This window comes from Phodopus roborovskii, unplaced genomic scaffold, assembly GCF_943737965.1.
Source record: "Phodopus roborovskii unplaced genomic scaffold, PHOROB, whole genome shotgun sequence".
Taxonomy (NCBI): Eukaryota; Metazoa; Chordata; class Mammalia; order Rodentia; family Cricetidae; genus Phodopus; species Phodopus roborovskii.
Window position 1 is genome coordinate 8,931,347 of NW_026126460.1, and position 17,265 is coordinate 8,948,611.

At 38.5% G+C, this 17,265-nt stretch overlaps 1 pseudogene; it reads right to left on the reverse strand.

The window, feature by feature from the left end:
* Nucleotides 1-12,590: 12,590 nt before the first annotated feature.
* LOC127226272 (60S ribosomal protein L17-like) lies at nt 12,591-13,146 on the reverse strand (annotated as a pseudogene).
* Between the last annotated feature and the right edge of the window lie 4,119 nt (nt 13,147-17,265).

Consider the following 17,265-nt stretch of genomic DNA (forward strand, 5'->3'; position numbering starts at 1 on the left):
AGGTACAAAGTATGAATTAAGACAAGGAAAGCCAATAAAGGATTATAGCAATGGATCACTGGTACCCAAAAGGATCTGTGAGGAAAAAGTTCAGCGATGTCCCCTCATAGAGCCAGGATTTTCATCCAGCATGAGACTTTACAAGAAGGCCACTACAGTATGCTTCACAGAAGCAGTTGACAGACCCAATGGCCAGCCGCCAGAACCAACCACCAAGTTGGCATTGGGGCCACACTGCTGATATACTCTTCTCTGCCTGTGATTAAGTAGGTTGAAGATACTAAAGCAAACCTACATTTGCAGTTGAGGGACTGCTTTTCGCTTAAGGTCTTGACAGTTTTGCTGTGACATAAACAACCCAGCTCCCTTTCCTCTGCTTCCCTGAGGTCAGACTTGCCTTGTATGTGAAATCCCCCTCACCTTTCTGTCTTCTAGCTTATCTCCTTTTAGTACAATTTCCCTGAGTCTCTGCTTATTACCCTTCTAGTATGTGCTTCTTAGAGAATCCAAACTAACACATCCGTTGCCATCCATTACTCCTTGATGGGTGGTACTCATTGGGCATAACCCCCTGGGACATCAATGTGACCCTTGAACTGGTGCCAGGCTTCCAGTGCCAGCAGATGCCACCAGGCAGAGAAGCAGAAGCTTCTATGAGGAAACTATACTTTGGTGGCTCCTGGAGAGCATAAACAGGGTGACCATAATGACAATGTCTGTAACTTGGACTCAAGTGAATAAACAGACTGTTGAGCTCTATGAATATGTCCAGGATTTTTAAAAGCAAGGCTTTGGGCAGTGATGCTTCTGGGCGTCTGGCAGGAAAGGTAAGGTTTTACATTACTAGAGTTACATTGATTTTTTTTTCCTTGCTCAGTGGTCTGCATAAGCAAACTGGCCTTATTTGCTTTCTCATCATATCCTAATTTTGTTGATTGCTATTTATTAAGGGGAGAACTATTTCATGTTCAGATCATGAACATATCCCAGTAAAAATAGAAGCAAAAAGATGCTCTGAATGAAGGCACTGAGTACTGAGTCTTATAATAGCCATCTGATGATGTTATCTCCCTTCCTACTCAGTGCCCCGAGGACAAAGCACCACATGTATAATAGGCGAGGGGCGGAGAGTCGGATTCCTTATGTGGCCATCAACATGATCAGAATGAGATAATTATATGAAAGCACCATTGTAAACTCTAAAGGGCAAAAAGGAGTTACTTTGAGCTCTTTGTAACCCATTATCTGCTGGTTCACATGGGCCATGGGTAAACCCTCTGATGTAGAAGACCTGTGAAGAAAAGCTGCCCAGGCTCTGTTTAGTATGTAATCGTATATGTCCTCTGAATGTATGTCCCAATCTATTAGCTTACTTTAAATACAACTTAAAGCTTTGATGATACTGAAATGATGAAAGCAATCTTTACCTAGTGAGAAAACATTCTATTCCATGTGTTAGATGATACAGCATTTGTTGTGATGCCAGCATCCCTGGATGTGCTACATATATTTGTAATTTAATGAAGTCAGTCTTCTGTCTGTGGGATATTACGGTGCAATTTCAAGTGTACCCTTAAGAATACAGCTGATGTATTCTACAGCCCGGCTTAACTGCAAATGTGGAAAAATTATTGACACCACATGATAAAAATGAAGAAACATGAAACCTTAAGAAAAATGGAGAATCTAATTTAAAAGAATGGAAAAGGCAGAGATAAAATCAGGACAGTGAATGATCCAGCAGCATGCACTAATATATCTTTTGTACTTTCCCTTCTTAAACTGAATAATAGAGGTAGGTCAGAATTTGCATTGGTGTGAATCACACAGATGAAGCGATAGGAAGCAGGAGACACATATATTATCTGGTCAATTTTAGCAGATACAGTTCAATTGCTCAGTGGTTCATCTGTCTTTTCTGTGGGAGAGCTGAACAAAGGTGACCCTCAGAACTCATTACAAGGTCTTGTTATTTGAGAAACATTTTATTTGTGAGTGTGTTTGTGTGTGTGTGTATTTTCTCGAGGCAGTCTCAAAGATTAATGTCTAAAATAAACTCAGCTGTTGAAAAATTGTTAAGATACCATCAGAAAAGTAATTCAACATGTCCCCGATGCTTTCAACTCTTGCAATGAAATACTAATCTGCAACACACTTGAGAAAGAGCAATAATGCTTTGGTTTCCAGAGGATGTATTTTAGCTAACAATTTCAAGTTCATTTTCATCTTAGGAAATTAAATTAATCTTTGCAAGAATTTAGTGAGCATCTTCCTTCTCCTTCAATTATCCCAATGAATATAGGTGGTATATGTAGAAATATTTTAAAAATCACAGGTCTCTTAGAACAATAGAGTATTAAATAAACAAAAACCAAAAGGTAGGTGTGTGTGTGTGTGTGTGTGTGTGTGTACCAAAGACAGCTCTGTTCCTGGCTTCCATACTTAAATGTTACATATCCTCAGCTTATCTATAAAATAAGGACTGGGGCTCTAGAAGACTATGTCTGTGTACACTAACCTTCATTTTTTAAAAAAAAATTCTCATCTGTCTTACTACTCAAATCCTTTGTTCTTATATTGAATATAATTCCTAGCACATGGTAGGGACTCAATAAGATCTGTTGACTGAATGAATAATCACATATAAATAAACATAGATCTTTCTACTTGTGTGGATATTCGCTTAGGATTTGTTCACTGGCTGAAGGCGATAATGTGTCTAAATGATGGCTTCCCTTCGGATATGCAAAATTGCTTGCCATCTCAGGAAACAGTATGAAAACAAGGAATAAAAGTATGGCTGAGTGTTGGGGTAATGGAGCCTTTCTTGGTGTGCACAATACATTTCAAAGACAGGGGGTTAAAGTAACAAAGGGATGGCATGCTTCCATATTCCTAAGATTCAAATATTTACTACAGAGTGTAAATCTATAACACTTCAGTCCATTGAATTCATCAAATATTTAGAATAGTACAATGCTCCCTAGAAAAGGGCTGCTTAGGTGCTATGTTGTGAATATTTAATTAGACATCTTATTGTAGCATCAAAATGTTGTACTAAGCCACCATGTGCTCTTTTGGAATAATAAATTGATAATGGGGTTGAGTACCCCGAAGGAATTTCAAAATTTTATATTTTGATGTCTAGGGAAACTGTCAACTTAGACTCACAAAATGAAAACCTAGACCTAGTTTCCCTCAGATCATCTATTTCAACCTAAAAACAGATGTACTGGCCATGTAGGCACCAAACTGAAATAGGTGAGCCTATTTGGAGAACTTGTCCATTGTAATAACTTTTGTTTTTAAATATCAATGAGAGTGCTTCATGCAAGGTGTTAGATGATTTTTAAAAAATAGGACTGGAGGCATTCTACCCTAACCCAGGGCTGTGAAACTGGTCTTTGTGATTTTCTAATGGTGGGTACATGACATCATGCATTTGGCAAAACCTTGAGAACTTCAGAACCCAAGGAATGTACCCTAAAAAAGACCATGTACTCCAGTTAGTAATCACATAGCAATATGGGCTCAGCAACTACAACAGACATTCTATATGAAGACAAAACATTAGCAATAGTGGAAACTGGAGGAAAGAGTAGGAAAACGTTCAATATGTCATTGTGTGTGCATACGTACAAGCTGCACTATCTGTTCAAAAATAGTTCACTAATTAAAAAATACTATGGGAATTATTTTACCTAAAGTCAACTTAGAAATTTGCTAACCTGACTACAGGTAGAATGTCTTGGCATGGTTGTTCATGAGCATGGTGATAGAGGAACCTGTTTTTTTTTTTTTTTTTTGATATATATATATATATATATATATATATATATATATCTCAAATATATATATATATATCAAATATATATATATCAAATTTGATATATTTATATATCAAATATATATATATATATATTTGAAACAAGCTTGTTTTACATGTCAAGCCCAGTTCCCTCACCTTCCCCTCCTCCCCTGTCCCCTCACCAACCTCCATCCTGCAGTCTTCTTTTGTTTTGTTGTTGTATTTGGTTTTGTTCTGTTTTTAGAGACAGGGTCTTGATTACATAGCTGAAGCTGGTCTGGAACTTAAAATTCTCCTGCCTTCCCGGAGGATATAGTGCTGTAACATGAAAAGTGCTTTACAGGCTGGCAAGATGGCTCAGCAATTAAAAGCATGTCTCATACAAGCTGATGACTTGAGTTTGGTTCCCAGAACTCATGGTAGAAGGAGAGAAATAACTTCTCAGAACTGTCTATTGACTTCCATATGTGTGCCCTGAAATATGCTGAGCTTGCACACACACACACACACACACACACACACACACACACACACACACACTGATGATAATGATAATAATAAAATCTTTTCTTCTTTCCAGACCCTTGCTATAGAATATAAATACCAAATGCTTACAAAGGCCCATGCTAATCTCAAAAAGAGGTCTTCTCATCTTGTATCTTGCACTTAGTTTTGACAAATTCTAATAACCAAGTTATGAGACCAGGCATGTGCCCACATCCCATGTCATATGATATGATCCCCAGGAAGTTAAACAGTAAGGAACATGTCATCATAATAAGGCAAGATTTCAGAGTCTATGAGGCTTAGATGAAATCAAGGCGATGATCCAGGTCAGCCCCTTTTCTTAGCTAAAAATCAACTAAGGCTCAAACATGCATCCTCTGGGGCACGAAAAGTCCTATGGAAGCATTAGACCTTGGCCCAGTTGTAGACATTCTTGAGCTGTTTCCTGAGCAACAGATTAATATTTAACTTGGGAGTGTTGTGGAGTCGCTAGGTAATTGCTTTTCTTTCTTCTTTTTGGCTGCAAGAAAAGTCAGACCCACACTTGTAGCCCATTTCCAGAACATTTATAGGTGCCCTTTCCTCCTGACTACTCATGTTTCCTTCCTGATCTGTGCAAGTTTTTGACCTGTTGTTTCTTACTTTATCAAATGTAGGGCAGGTGACTTTAAACAGTCTCTCTCCCAGCTCCCCTGTACCATCTCTCACGTCAACTGGGCAGATATATGTGATTTTCAATAAGAGACTGAGGGGGGAAGTGATAATGGATATATTGCAGAATGCTGGTATGTATCCTACAGGATCCAGCACTCCCTGCTTCCCTTCATCAAAACAAGACAGCTGTGATGATATGTCAGGGAACAGGAGCAGAAGAATGGGCACTCCTCTTAAAATTAAATAAGTTTGCACTTTCCCTTGGATGGAAGAGAACCTAATCTGTGGTAAGTGAAAGGAAAAGTCTCCAGCTTTTAAGCTCTGGTTACAATTTAATACAAAGATGACCATGGCAGCACCATTTATTCAATCTATCAATACTCTGTTGTCACAGAAGGAGCCATAGGGACTTCTGAGTGGAAAGTAGAAATTCCACAAAGCAGCCTTCACTCTTATCATAGCTTACATGTGCCCCGCTTATTCAGTAGCTGTCATTAAAGGTTCACTATCTTTAGTAAAAGGAATCTTCTTGACATTGACAAGGACAGGCCCAATAGCAAATGAACCAAAACTATGAATAGGCAAATCACAGAAGAGTAAAATCTGAATGGCAGCAGATATACAAAGGAAGCTCAGAATGACAAACAAGTCAGAGAAATGCAAATTAAGGTAACAATGAAAAATCATGCATTTGTGTGACAAAAACAAAACAAAACAAAAATGTCATTCCACCTTGGGCAAAAGAGTACTCTTGTGTATTGAAAGTGGAAATGAGAACTAGAGGCAAGATGTGATAAAATAGAATCCTATTTATAAACCAACAACAAAAGTCCCTTTGTGTATGAGGATATGTGTAATACCCATATGTATGTGTATGCGTCTACCCATATGTGAGTATGGAAAGACACATGGAAGGATGTAGGCACTGAACTGCTAACATGGATAACCTTTGTGATGAGGAGGACTAATGAAGATACAGGAGGAAGAAGAATGGTACTCCAAAACCTGACGGAAAATACATCACACTAAAAACAATGTGTACCATCTGAACACATTTCAAAATTGTGTATATTTTTCTGCATAAAGAAACAAAGCTGAAATATGTACATTTTAGGAAGTTCATTGTATATGTGCTCTGGGAAACAACTAGCGCAGAGAAGCTATTTCTTCATAAATTAATCTAAAGCAGAGATGTGTTCCAGAAAATTGAGCAAACTCCACCCCCTTATAAGGTGATGGCAGGGACCATCACTTGAATTACACATGGATGGTACAAAAAACAATTGAGTGCCTCTAGGATCAAGCAGAGAATAAGAATGAAGGACATAACTAGCTCAGGACACTAGGCTAAAGCTCCCTAACTACCAACACTCCCAAACGGGTTCTCAAGACCTGCATCTACGGAGAGGTGACCAGAACTTTGCTGAAAGTTAGCACTATGTCCTCCTTGGGCCACCAATCATTATTCTGATCCATGAAGTCAAACAGGTCCTACCTGAAAGAGTCAAGGTAAAAAAGGCTACCTTCATTGGCCTTTCTGTTTCTAAACAAAAGATCCCCAAATTTGGAAGTGCTGCTTCCCTAGTTCCATGCTTTCATGGTTTCCCTACCCAGGCTTTCAGCCTATAGCAGTGCTAGTTATCGGCCTAAAAGGGATCAGGCTTCTCAATTAAGGGTCTCAGAAGAAAGCCAGGCTCTCTACTGTGCTCTGACCTGTCCAGATAACACAATGGCCACTGTGCCTCTGTTTCTACCTAAGAGTGCAGAGTACACAATATTGATCCTTCTTTTCCCAACATGCAACTGTTAGTTCAGTTTGAAGTTGTGATCAATTCCTGTTATTTCTGAATTAACTGTCTCATATTAAGAACTGAACTTGTGTAAAAGCTTTTAACTGTTTAGAACAGTAACTGCCTTATTCTTATTGATTTTCATGTAGAATCCCAAAGTGTTGTGATCATTTCATATGTCAATTATATTTTTATGTATCCTGTGAGCTGCCATTTTGTTGCAAAAGAAATTACCCCAAATCTCAACAGCTTAAATTAACAACTGACATTAAAAGTGTCACATTGGTATAAGGAATTTGGCATGAACCCAGTTAGATGGTTCTGATTTAGCTTTTTTGTGAGGCTGTGACTAAGACACTATTCAAAAGTTGAGTCTTGGTCATTCTGGGATAGGACATCTGCTTCCCAGCGAGCTTCCTCATGGTAGGAAAGGTGGAGTTGATTGTTGCAGGAGACCTCAGTCTTGTGGATCTCTTCTGGGGGCCACAGAGATCCTCAAACACAAGGGGTGGCTTTCTTCAATGTGTTGAACCAAGAGAAAGTACACAGACAGAGCAGCCATGTGGTAGATTTACCTCAGAAGTCACATGATCACTCCCACCAGAATGGGGAATGGAAATTGCCTTCATCTTTTGTGGGAAAAGACGTTAAAGGATTCTGGGCATATTTTTAAATAGTAGCTGATTTAGTTACAGTATGGAAAGATAAACCAAATTATTACTAAATAGGAAGGGGTTTGAATTCTACCTGAGTCTTTTTCTTGAACAGAGAGTGGCAATAAGAATATTTATCTTGTGGGGTTACAGCAGCAATTAAATTGGGTGAAATATGAGTGTAATATGTGATCATTAAAGTGGCATATATTTTCATTCCATTAATTGATATAGATGCTGAAAGGATATACTCCATACAAAGCAACACCTTATGGGCAGAATATGCCCTATTTTGTATGTCTGTGGTTGAAAATCAGGTATAAGCAAACCTGAAAACCAAAGGAATTAGAATCATGCAAAAGGCACATATTGAATTTATGTTTATAGATACTAGTAACTTCTGTTTAAATTTCAAGTGTCCTTTAAGTTTTCTAGCCAAAAATTATCTGTAAAATACATTGAAAACCCACCAGTGTTCTTTACAGAAATATTAAGGTGAAGGTGAATTTTTACAGAAATGGTGTGTTTTCCTGTCTTTGGAATTCAGTACGGCATATAAGTGATGCTGTAGTTCCATTATTATATGAATCACTTAGTATATTAACTTTAAAGTACTTAATTTTTAATATACAAAACATAAACAAAGCATCAAATGAAATAAGTTTATAATTGAATGTTACTGTCAAAATGAAGAGAAAAAAAATATCCTGCTGCTTGTTTTTCTGGCTTCTACCCAGTGCTCGGATTTTTTTTTTTTTTTTTTGCATTTAAGTAGGAGCTAGCCCTTAGAACACTTCAGGACACAAACACCATTTCTAGCTCCATTTTACAGAAAGAGACACCGAACTGCAAAAAACAAGCATGTCTCAATTGCCTGAGAAATGAGAATTTGGAGCCCCATTGGACATGTGTGTTTTCTACCGCTCTTGACTAGGATGCTGTGATAATGCTAGGCACTGTGAAATAATTTTGGTATTTCTAGCTACTTCACAAATGAAAATGAATGCAATAACTCTTGCACGCTCTGCAGTATCCAACCTTACAGGCCATTACCTCACAGTTTAATAGAAAAAAAAAAAAGAACAGGGTTCTATCATGAGATTTATGGAGGTTTTCTTAACTCTATGAAAATACATCTTGTGTTCCGACCTGGGTGAAAGTGCACTTAATTTCTTCCATGCAAGACTGATTTTAAGAGTGTCCCAACCATCCTTGGGAGTTTGAGAGAGGCCTGTCAGCCATCCCAGCATCCTACACTGTCTTTTATTCATTTCTGGCTCAGCATTTACTGTGGTGACAGATCATCAGGTACTCATGACAATATTTGGCAGTTCACAGTTCAAGGCAGCAATGTGCTCTGAATGATGGGGTTTACAGTATCTACATGGTTATGATTATAAAATTGTGCATGGGCCAAGGAGAGAAAATAGCCCAGCAGATTATATTTCAGTGCACACATTAGAAGATCAGCATGAGATGCCATCAGTAGCACAGAAATTCATCAACTTCACAGGCACCCAAGCAACATTGAAGCTTTAACATTTACCAGAAATATAACAAGTAATAAAGACAGACAAGACTTGAAATGGTCTAATGGGCCCAGTACAAATGTGGCAGAAGATTAACAGCGCTAAATTCTCCAGCATGGAAACATCCCCCAACATTCTGTAAGCAGTTTGTTCAAAGTCAGGGCATGCAAGTACAAATAGTTGTGTCAGCATAAATATGTTTCTGGGATGGACACACATTCCTAATGCACTTTAGTCTATGTAGTAAGATTGAATTCATAGTCTTCAAAAGTGTTTTTGAGTTTCACCCTAATGCATTTTACCTCCATACACTGTAGTAATCCTTCTAAATTTGTCAAGTTTTTATCATCTATTGATGAAAACACTTTCTTCTTTTTGTAGTTGTGTTTGTATTTAGCAATGCATAGCTTGGTCTTCCAAAACACTAACTATTTAATTTTTATAATAATGTACTTGAGGTACACAGAAACGTAGGCAAATAACATGAAATTCTAACTTCCCTACCAAGTGATATTACAACATATTCAGTGCGTTTGAAGCCCTGTGTTGGCTTTTTCTCAAGTGTAATTTATCCTCAACAATATTTTTTTCTGCTGAGTTGTAGTTTATCATCCTTAATACTCATATAATATATAAGGTATGGGTTCGGGAGCTAATGAAAATATCCACTATGTCTTCATGTTAAATGTCTATCTCCATAAAATACATACTATTATTTGAGTGTTTTGAAATTTTATATAACTAGAATCATTTATGAGTATGACAAATCTACTATTTTGTGCATGTGTCTGTGTATTTATGCATGCTTGCAACTTTGCATGTACATGTATGCATAGCGGCCTGAAGAATCTTCCTTAATCACTTTCCACCTTACTCACTGAGACAAGATCTCTCAGTTAAACCAGAGCTCACCAATGTGACTAGTGTAGCCACTCACCTTTCTTTGAAGATCTCCTGTTTCTACTTCCAAAACAATGGAATTAAAAGTAGGCCACTATACCCACCTGACATTTACAATTCAGGGGATCAGAACTCTGATCGTCATACTTGCATGGCAAGTGTGACCCAACATTTCCCCTGTTCCCAAACTTACTTTTACAGTAGTTTTCAAAAGTTTTTGTTGTTGTTTTTTTTTTGTTTGTTTGTTTGTTTTTGTTTTATGAGAAGGGGTTTCTCTGTGTAGCCCTGGCTATCCTAGAACTTGCTCTATAGACCAGGCTCGACTTGGGAGATTGTCTTGCTTCTACCTCTCAAGTGCTGGCATTAAAGACATGTGCCATGACCACGCTGGCGCGCTGTTTTTACAAAATTCATCTAGTTCACTTCTCTTCATCACTTTTCAGCACTGTGTGATGATACTACAATTTGTCTATCCATTCACCTACAGATCTTTCCCACACTATTGTTTTTGCTTATTTATAAACTACAAGCAACTTTAAAAGTTTTCCAATGTCTATACTAAACAACATTGAGAAAAGGGAGTATGTGTGTATTGATAAGCAGTATTTGCTCACGGCAGAGTCTAAAGAACATACGCTGCTTACTATTCAGTATTTGTAGCTATGTCACTTATTTTACTGAGAAATTACTATTGTAGGCACGTTTTTGAGATGTAACAGCATGCAATAGTCAGATTTACTTTCTTATTGTTAATATTATTTGTTCCATAAAAGTAATGTACATGTGGAAATTAGTGGCTGTCACTGCCTTGTTCTTCTATATATTCTTAACATCTCATTCATTGCTTCGTCATATACATGAACATTCACAAGTGTTTCTCAGTTGAAAATACAATTCAACCTTCATTAGATACAGTTCTGTCAACTAAAGATTGCTGTGGAGGGGGGACATCCTTTCCATGACATGAACCTTAACAGAGAAAATAACCTGAAATATCATAGAAGTATAAACAAAATACTGAAGGAAAAAGAAGGTGAATCAAGTCACATTTGTAGGCTGAATCTAGCCCCATTCTTAAACTTCAATCGCTGGCAATTGTGTAGATTTTTAATGCTTTAAAGTGAAAACTGACAACAATATTGCAATATGCCTTTGCTTAGGTATTTAAAAGTTAAAATAGCACATTTGCAAGTAGCAAAGGAATAGCTGTACATAAACATGTTGAAAAAGAGGCAGGGAATAATCATAATTCTAATTCATAATAAATAACTTAAACAAGTACAATATAGCTCCATAGACATAAATGGTTCTTGCTCCACAAGTTACTCACTTGAAATAAAAAGCTTTTTAAAAATCAATAGATGAAGTTCATATTGTCTCACAATGCCTCTGGGAGAACAAAGAAGTAATTTGAAAGCAAGGATGGGCAACCCCTGGTCTCTACATTGCTTGTTTTTGTTGCATTTATTTTCCATTTTTTTCCCACTAAAGATTTGTTTTCCTTCATGCAAAAAAAAAATTGATTACAAAGGTAGCACATGAACATTTTGAAAACTTGAGCGACCCCCCACAAGTTTACAAATAAATAAAAACTTCAATACTAATCTTATTTGTCACATATAAGCGCTATTGATGTTTTAGCAGACAGACACTTTCTTATCAGTATGCATAGATTCGTTTCAACAAAGCAATGTATATTGTAGAACATTTTGCGACCTTCACTACATGATATATGTTGTGTATGTTTTCCACACATCATTAACTCTTATTCCGATTTTTAAAAACTTTTTAATGATTCTTTGTAGATTTCACATCGTGCTTCCTGATCCCATTCATCTCCTGGTACCGTCGTATCCGCCTCTGCCCTTGCAACCTCTCCCCTCTCTCTCCAAATAAAATAAAATAAAACTTAAAAGAAAAACCAAAAAGCAAAAGACAAAAATAAAAATAAACAAAAACAAAACAGACAGCTTGTTGTGGAAGCTGTGCTGTGGCCCAGTGAGTCACACAGCATACCCTTTAGTCCATACATCTTTACGTGTAAGTGTTCACTGCAATGAGTCATTGGTGTGGTTTGAAGCCTCTTGCTTCTGCTACACTATCGATACTGGGACTCCCTCTGGGTTATCCTGTTCATGCCTTGTGTCATGGAGATCCTGCAGCTTTGGATCTTCGTGTTAGGTCCCTTAATATGCTCCAGCAGTCCATAGATGCGGTGCACGTTGGGGTGGGACAACTCATAGTCCTGATTCTGGGCCTTAGTGGTAGCCGGCTTGGTCAGCTCACCAGCTTTCCTTCATCATCACCACTGGAGGAGCGCTCCAGAGGTGTCCCAGCTGGCGCATCCAATGCAGTAGGGCTACAAGGATTTGGGCCAGTTCTCCTGTTCTCATGCCCTCCATACTGCTTGCTGGCACCCACACCACCTGGGCCATCTCTACTGCTTTGACCAGATGAGGTGCAGGGCCCACTCTCTTGAGTGCTACATTTGGTGAGGGACAAAAGCCAGCTCTGTCCTGCCAGCACCAAGTGGCAAGGAGCAGGAGAGGGGCCTGGGGACATCTCTCCCTTTCTTCACAGTATGGCAGATGGGAATGAGGTCAGATATTCTACGCATGTTTTCTGAGCTGGATCATAGACCATGATTTATTCATTCACCATGACTTCAGGTTTGAAACTTTGTTTCTAGGTTTTCTGTTTGTTCATTTTTTTTTTTTTTACTTTTATCTACATTTATTTTATGCTTAATTTATTCCTGTGCCTTAAGTGTTTGTTTCTTCAGTTTCTTCTGGGATATTTTTTTCTTCTGCTCAACCTCCTCTTCTGGCTTTAGAACAATCTGCTCCTTTTCTGTGAGGATCATCTCAATATGGCAGGGAGAGCTCATGTATGGGTTAATCCGGTCATGAGCTCTGTAGGTTTGTCGGCGCATCTTAGGTGCTTGGTTCTTCTGGATGTGTTCAATGCCCAGAGAATCTACATCTAGACCCTTAAGCTCAGCATTACTCTCTGCATTTTTAAGCATGTACAGAAAAAATTCAGCACTCTTTTTTTGGCCACCAACCCTGTGTCCAGCCCCACTGTTTGACCTGGGCACACCTGCCTACTCCACCATTGTACCGCTGGAATGGCCGACATTGCTTCTTCAAAGTGATATCGTGCAGGTATTTGGTGGCTTTTCGGATATGCATACCCTTGATGGCCTGGGCAGTTTCACGTGTGTTCTTAAAGTGAAACCGAATATTCGGTCCTCTTGACTTACATGATTCTGTAGGGTTTTCTGGGTCGAGAGAGTAGCGAACCATCTTCACAGGTTACCTCAGGCCGCTTTTTCCCCCCTTATTAGCAACATCATAGTAAGCATCCTAATTGATAAGTATTTATATCCATAATGATTCATTCAGCTAGCATAATTTTCTCAGAGTCAGATGCTACACATATGTGTAATGTTTTTATGAACTGCCAAACTGTTTCTCAAAGACATTCCACTCATTTCCACCCTCATTTTGACAGTTTGAGAAATAGTAGCTCCTCAAACAATAGCTCATACATTTCATTAAAGCACAGTTCTGTTCCATCCCCTCTATCCCTTGTGTCCACACCCTTTGCCATGCAACCTGTTAGTGGCTGCTTGATGTGGCTGCTTGTGTTCTTGATAATTGCACTTCATTTATCTAAGAATCTTCAGAAATGCTTGCTCTCTGCTCTGTTTCCTAGGCTAACTCCAAGAAGAGAATAAAAACAGAAACAGAAAAGGTAAGTCTCCACTCAACTACAAAGTGTGTTCCTGAATCCAGCAAAAACTGAATCTTCTTGATTGAATACAATCAAGATCAACCAATACCCCATTGGGCCAAAGAGTTAATAATAAGACATTTTTGGGTTTGGGCCACTTTGGGGGAATAATTTATCATATAGTAAATAACTAAATGTTATGTCCTCAATGTTGTTCTTTCCACCGAGCTTACAGTTAAAATTTCAGTGCTACCTGAATATGGGGCTGGCAAGGTGGTTCAGTCAGTAAGGTGTATGCCTTGCAATCATGAAGACCCATTGAGTCTGGGTCTTCAGCAATCCCATAAAAAGCCAGGAGTGCATTTCAGTTTCAGTGAGAAACTCTCATCTCGGAAAAATGGCGGAGAGCAACTGAGGAGGGTACCAGACATTGACCTCAGGCCTTCACACATTAGTGCACACTCATACACATGTGCCTATGCCTACATTAAATGTGCACATCACACACACACACACAATTACAGGTTACAAGGTATTCAGTTATACCTCCTTATTCAGAAAGCCATCATTCAGAAACATCTGATGTGTCATTATTAAATGGTGATGGCAGAATTCTAAAATAATATAGGTGTTAATATTTTAGAATTTTCCAGCTTTATGGTCTCTCGTGAACATTCAATGTACAACAGTGACACAAAAGCTCCCACAAGCAACACGTGAAGGGATGGGTGTGGCTGTATTCTGATGTATTTTCATCTAAAAATTTACCATGACTTCTTTGCCAGAAATATCTATGTCTGACGTGTTTACCAACCTAGCGAGTGACTAATGCCTTCCCCCATTAGTCCCACAAAAGAGCTAAATTTGGCACTTCTGGTAGATACATTTAAAGATGTTTTATACACACACACACACACACACACACACACACTGCAACACAAACATACTCTGTGGGTGGACGTTTCTATGACTCTGTGCATAAACTAAGATTTCATAGATTAGGAAGTGACAAAGATCCATCTTGTTCAATTTCCTTAGAAAACTGAAGCTACCAAGAACTCTCAATAAAAACAAAAAGAAAACCCTCCTAATGTATCTCCTTGAAAGCAATCACGGGTCAAAGGCCCGCTGCTGCCAAGGAGATGATGGTTGGAAAAAAAAAAAATATAAAGGGCCGCTGGTCAATCTTGAAAATAGAAAATAACTGAGGAGAATCTATCAAAATAGGTGATGTGTGAAAATGAGGACTTCCCAACTTGGTTCACAAAGAAACGATTTGAAATGAAAACCCATGAATGCGTGAATGAATGAATGAATGAGTGATTTAAGAGGTGCTTAGCGAACTAATGTCAAGTCAGCCCTATCTCAGTAAAGGTTAATTGAGGTAAGGCGGCTGTCTCATCCACTGGGGGTGCAGCCCACAGTGAGAAGCTTGGCTACAGCAGCAAAGATTTGTACAATTTTAAAGTGATCAGAACTGGCCACGGTGCTCTCTGGTTTTAGAAGAATTTAGTTACAGGGTCACACCGTGCAGAAAAGAGTGATGGGTCACATCGGGTGTTAGAACTGAACCGCCAGTGTCAGTTTCTAGGTGTGTCAATTGAGCTTACCTCTCTTATCCTCCATTTTAAAAAGAAATGTGTAACATGAACCCAGTCTTGCAGAGGCGGAGGCAGGAGGATCAAAAACACACCCTCACAAAGATGAACATGTGTGTACATAAAATAAAAATAAATAAATAATTTTTTAGAAGTTCCAGGCCTTCATGGTCTATATAAGGAGTCCCAAGCCAGTTTGGGGCTACAGTGTGAGGCCCATTCCAAAAGAAGAAGAAGAGAAAAAAAAAAAAAAAAAACAAAAAAAAAAACAGAAAGATAACATGAATACAATAATATAGACTAAACTGTAGGATTACTTTGCAGATTAAAGGAATACGCTTAATAAATTTAGACTCTCATCACAAGGATTAAATATATACATTATTTAGCTATTTGTAAAACCAGTGCTAGGTTCAGGATAAAACAGGAGTCCTGCTCTTGTGGAACTGTAGTCTGTGGAGACACAGCAGGTAGTTACGATAAAGTCTGAGCAGTGTGACAAGGACATTCATAAGAGTCTTTGGGGAAACGCAAGGAATTGGCAAATCAATTTTCTCTATTGAGTCACAGGTACTGTATGTCTCTGTGTGTGTTTTATTAATAATAATTATTAATACTACTGTTGTCAAGTTACTGTGACAATTAAGTATAATCACCATACTGTCATCTCCTTTTGAGTTAATGATTAAAGATTACTCTCCTCAGCATGGGCATTGGGATGCAATCAGGGTCTGATGAGTATTTGTTGAACTAAAGCTCTTAGTAAAGAAAATGCTCACTTTGGTTTTAAAAAGTTAAAAAAAAAATATGATTCAAGAGGGAAAGTAATTAAGTCTGCTATTCTGGGGCCATAGTCTGTATTTTTGAGGCTTCATTGGGTATATGTGATATGCCTGTTGGCAGTTTGTGGATGAGACAAATATGAGTTTGTGTTTCCATTCCCGCCATTATAACTATTGTAAGCCCCAGGTAAGTGACTTAATCTCTATGAAAATTTGTGTATAAGAGGATGTTTGTAGGGCTGAAGCATTAATCCTCCAGCAAAGGCGTCTGAGGAAGCCCTAGCTTACTAAAGGAACATGATAGTGTGTGTGAGAGGTAATTCCCAAGAGCTCAGGAGAATGAACAGCAAAGGGAAGGGGAATGAAAAGGGGTAACACCCGAAGCAATGTGAAGACAGACAGGTTGCTACTGCTGGAGAAACATGGGCTCAGTTCCTTCCTAGAAAGTTTCAATGGAAGGCTTCAGGGTAGATTCACCAGGTAGAAAGAAAGCTGGGATGTTCACACACCAACCTGTCAGTTTCATTGACTAAGAGATACACCTGAAGGCTGTTGAACCCCCAGTTCTTCCAGGCTACTGTGTGAGAGATGAGCAAACTCTCAGGGCTTTGGAAAAAGTTAAGAGATCCTGGCTGAGAGGCTGAGGGATGGAAGGTTCAGGAGAATAGACACTGTTATGGAATTTCCAACCTGGTTCCTCAACTGCCTTGCCACAAACGAACACACAGAGACTTACATTAATTACGAAACTGTTGGCTGATGACTAGGGCTTCTTATTGACCAATTCTGTCTTATTAACCCATTTCGTATTCATCTAAGTATTTCTTGATGGTCTTATCTTATTGGAGAAGCGTCTGGCACATCCTACCTTCCTGGTCTCACATGGTGTCTACTGTCTGCCTACACTTCCCAGAATACTCATCTCCTAGTTCTGCCTATCTCCCTGCCTCTATTGGCCACAGTGTTTTATTCATCAACCAAGGAGAGAAACATATACACAGAAGGACTTCCCCAGTCAGGACACTATCTTCACACTAATAAATATTGATAGGAGTTACAAGTGGGCAGATGCTGCCATGAGGGTGGGAGAAGCGTCATCTCTGGGTTCTGCAAATATCTGAACTCTCCCTGCCCTTTTGTCTGCACACTAGGTCAAGAACAAAGTCTATGGAGGGCACGTTACAAATAAATGCAATGAATGATCTGTTTATACATAATAATTTATTTTAAAATACATTTATGAAAAATATATTTAGATAATAAAAAATAAGACTGTAGCCAATGTGGTAGGTAACCCTGGACAACTATT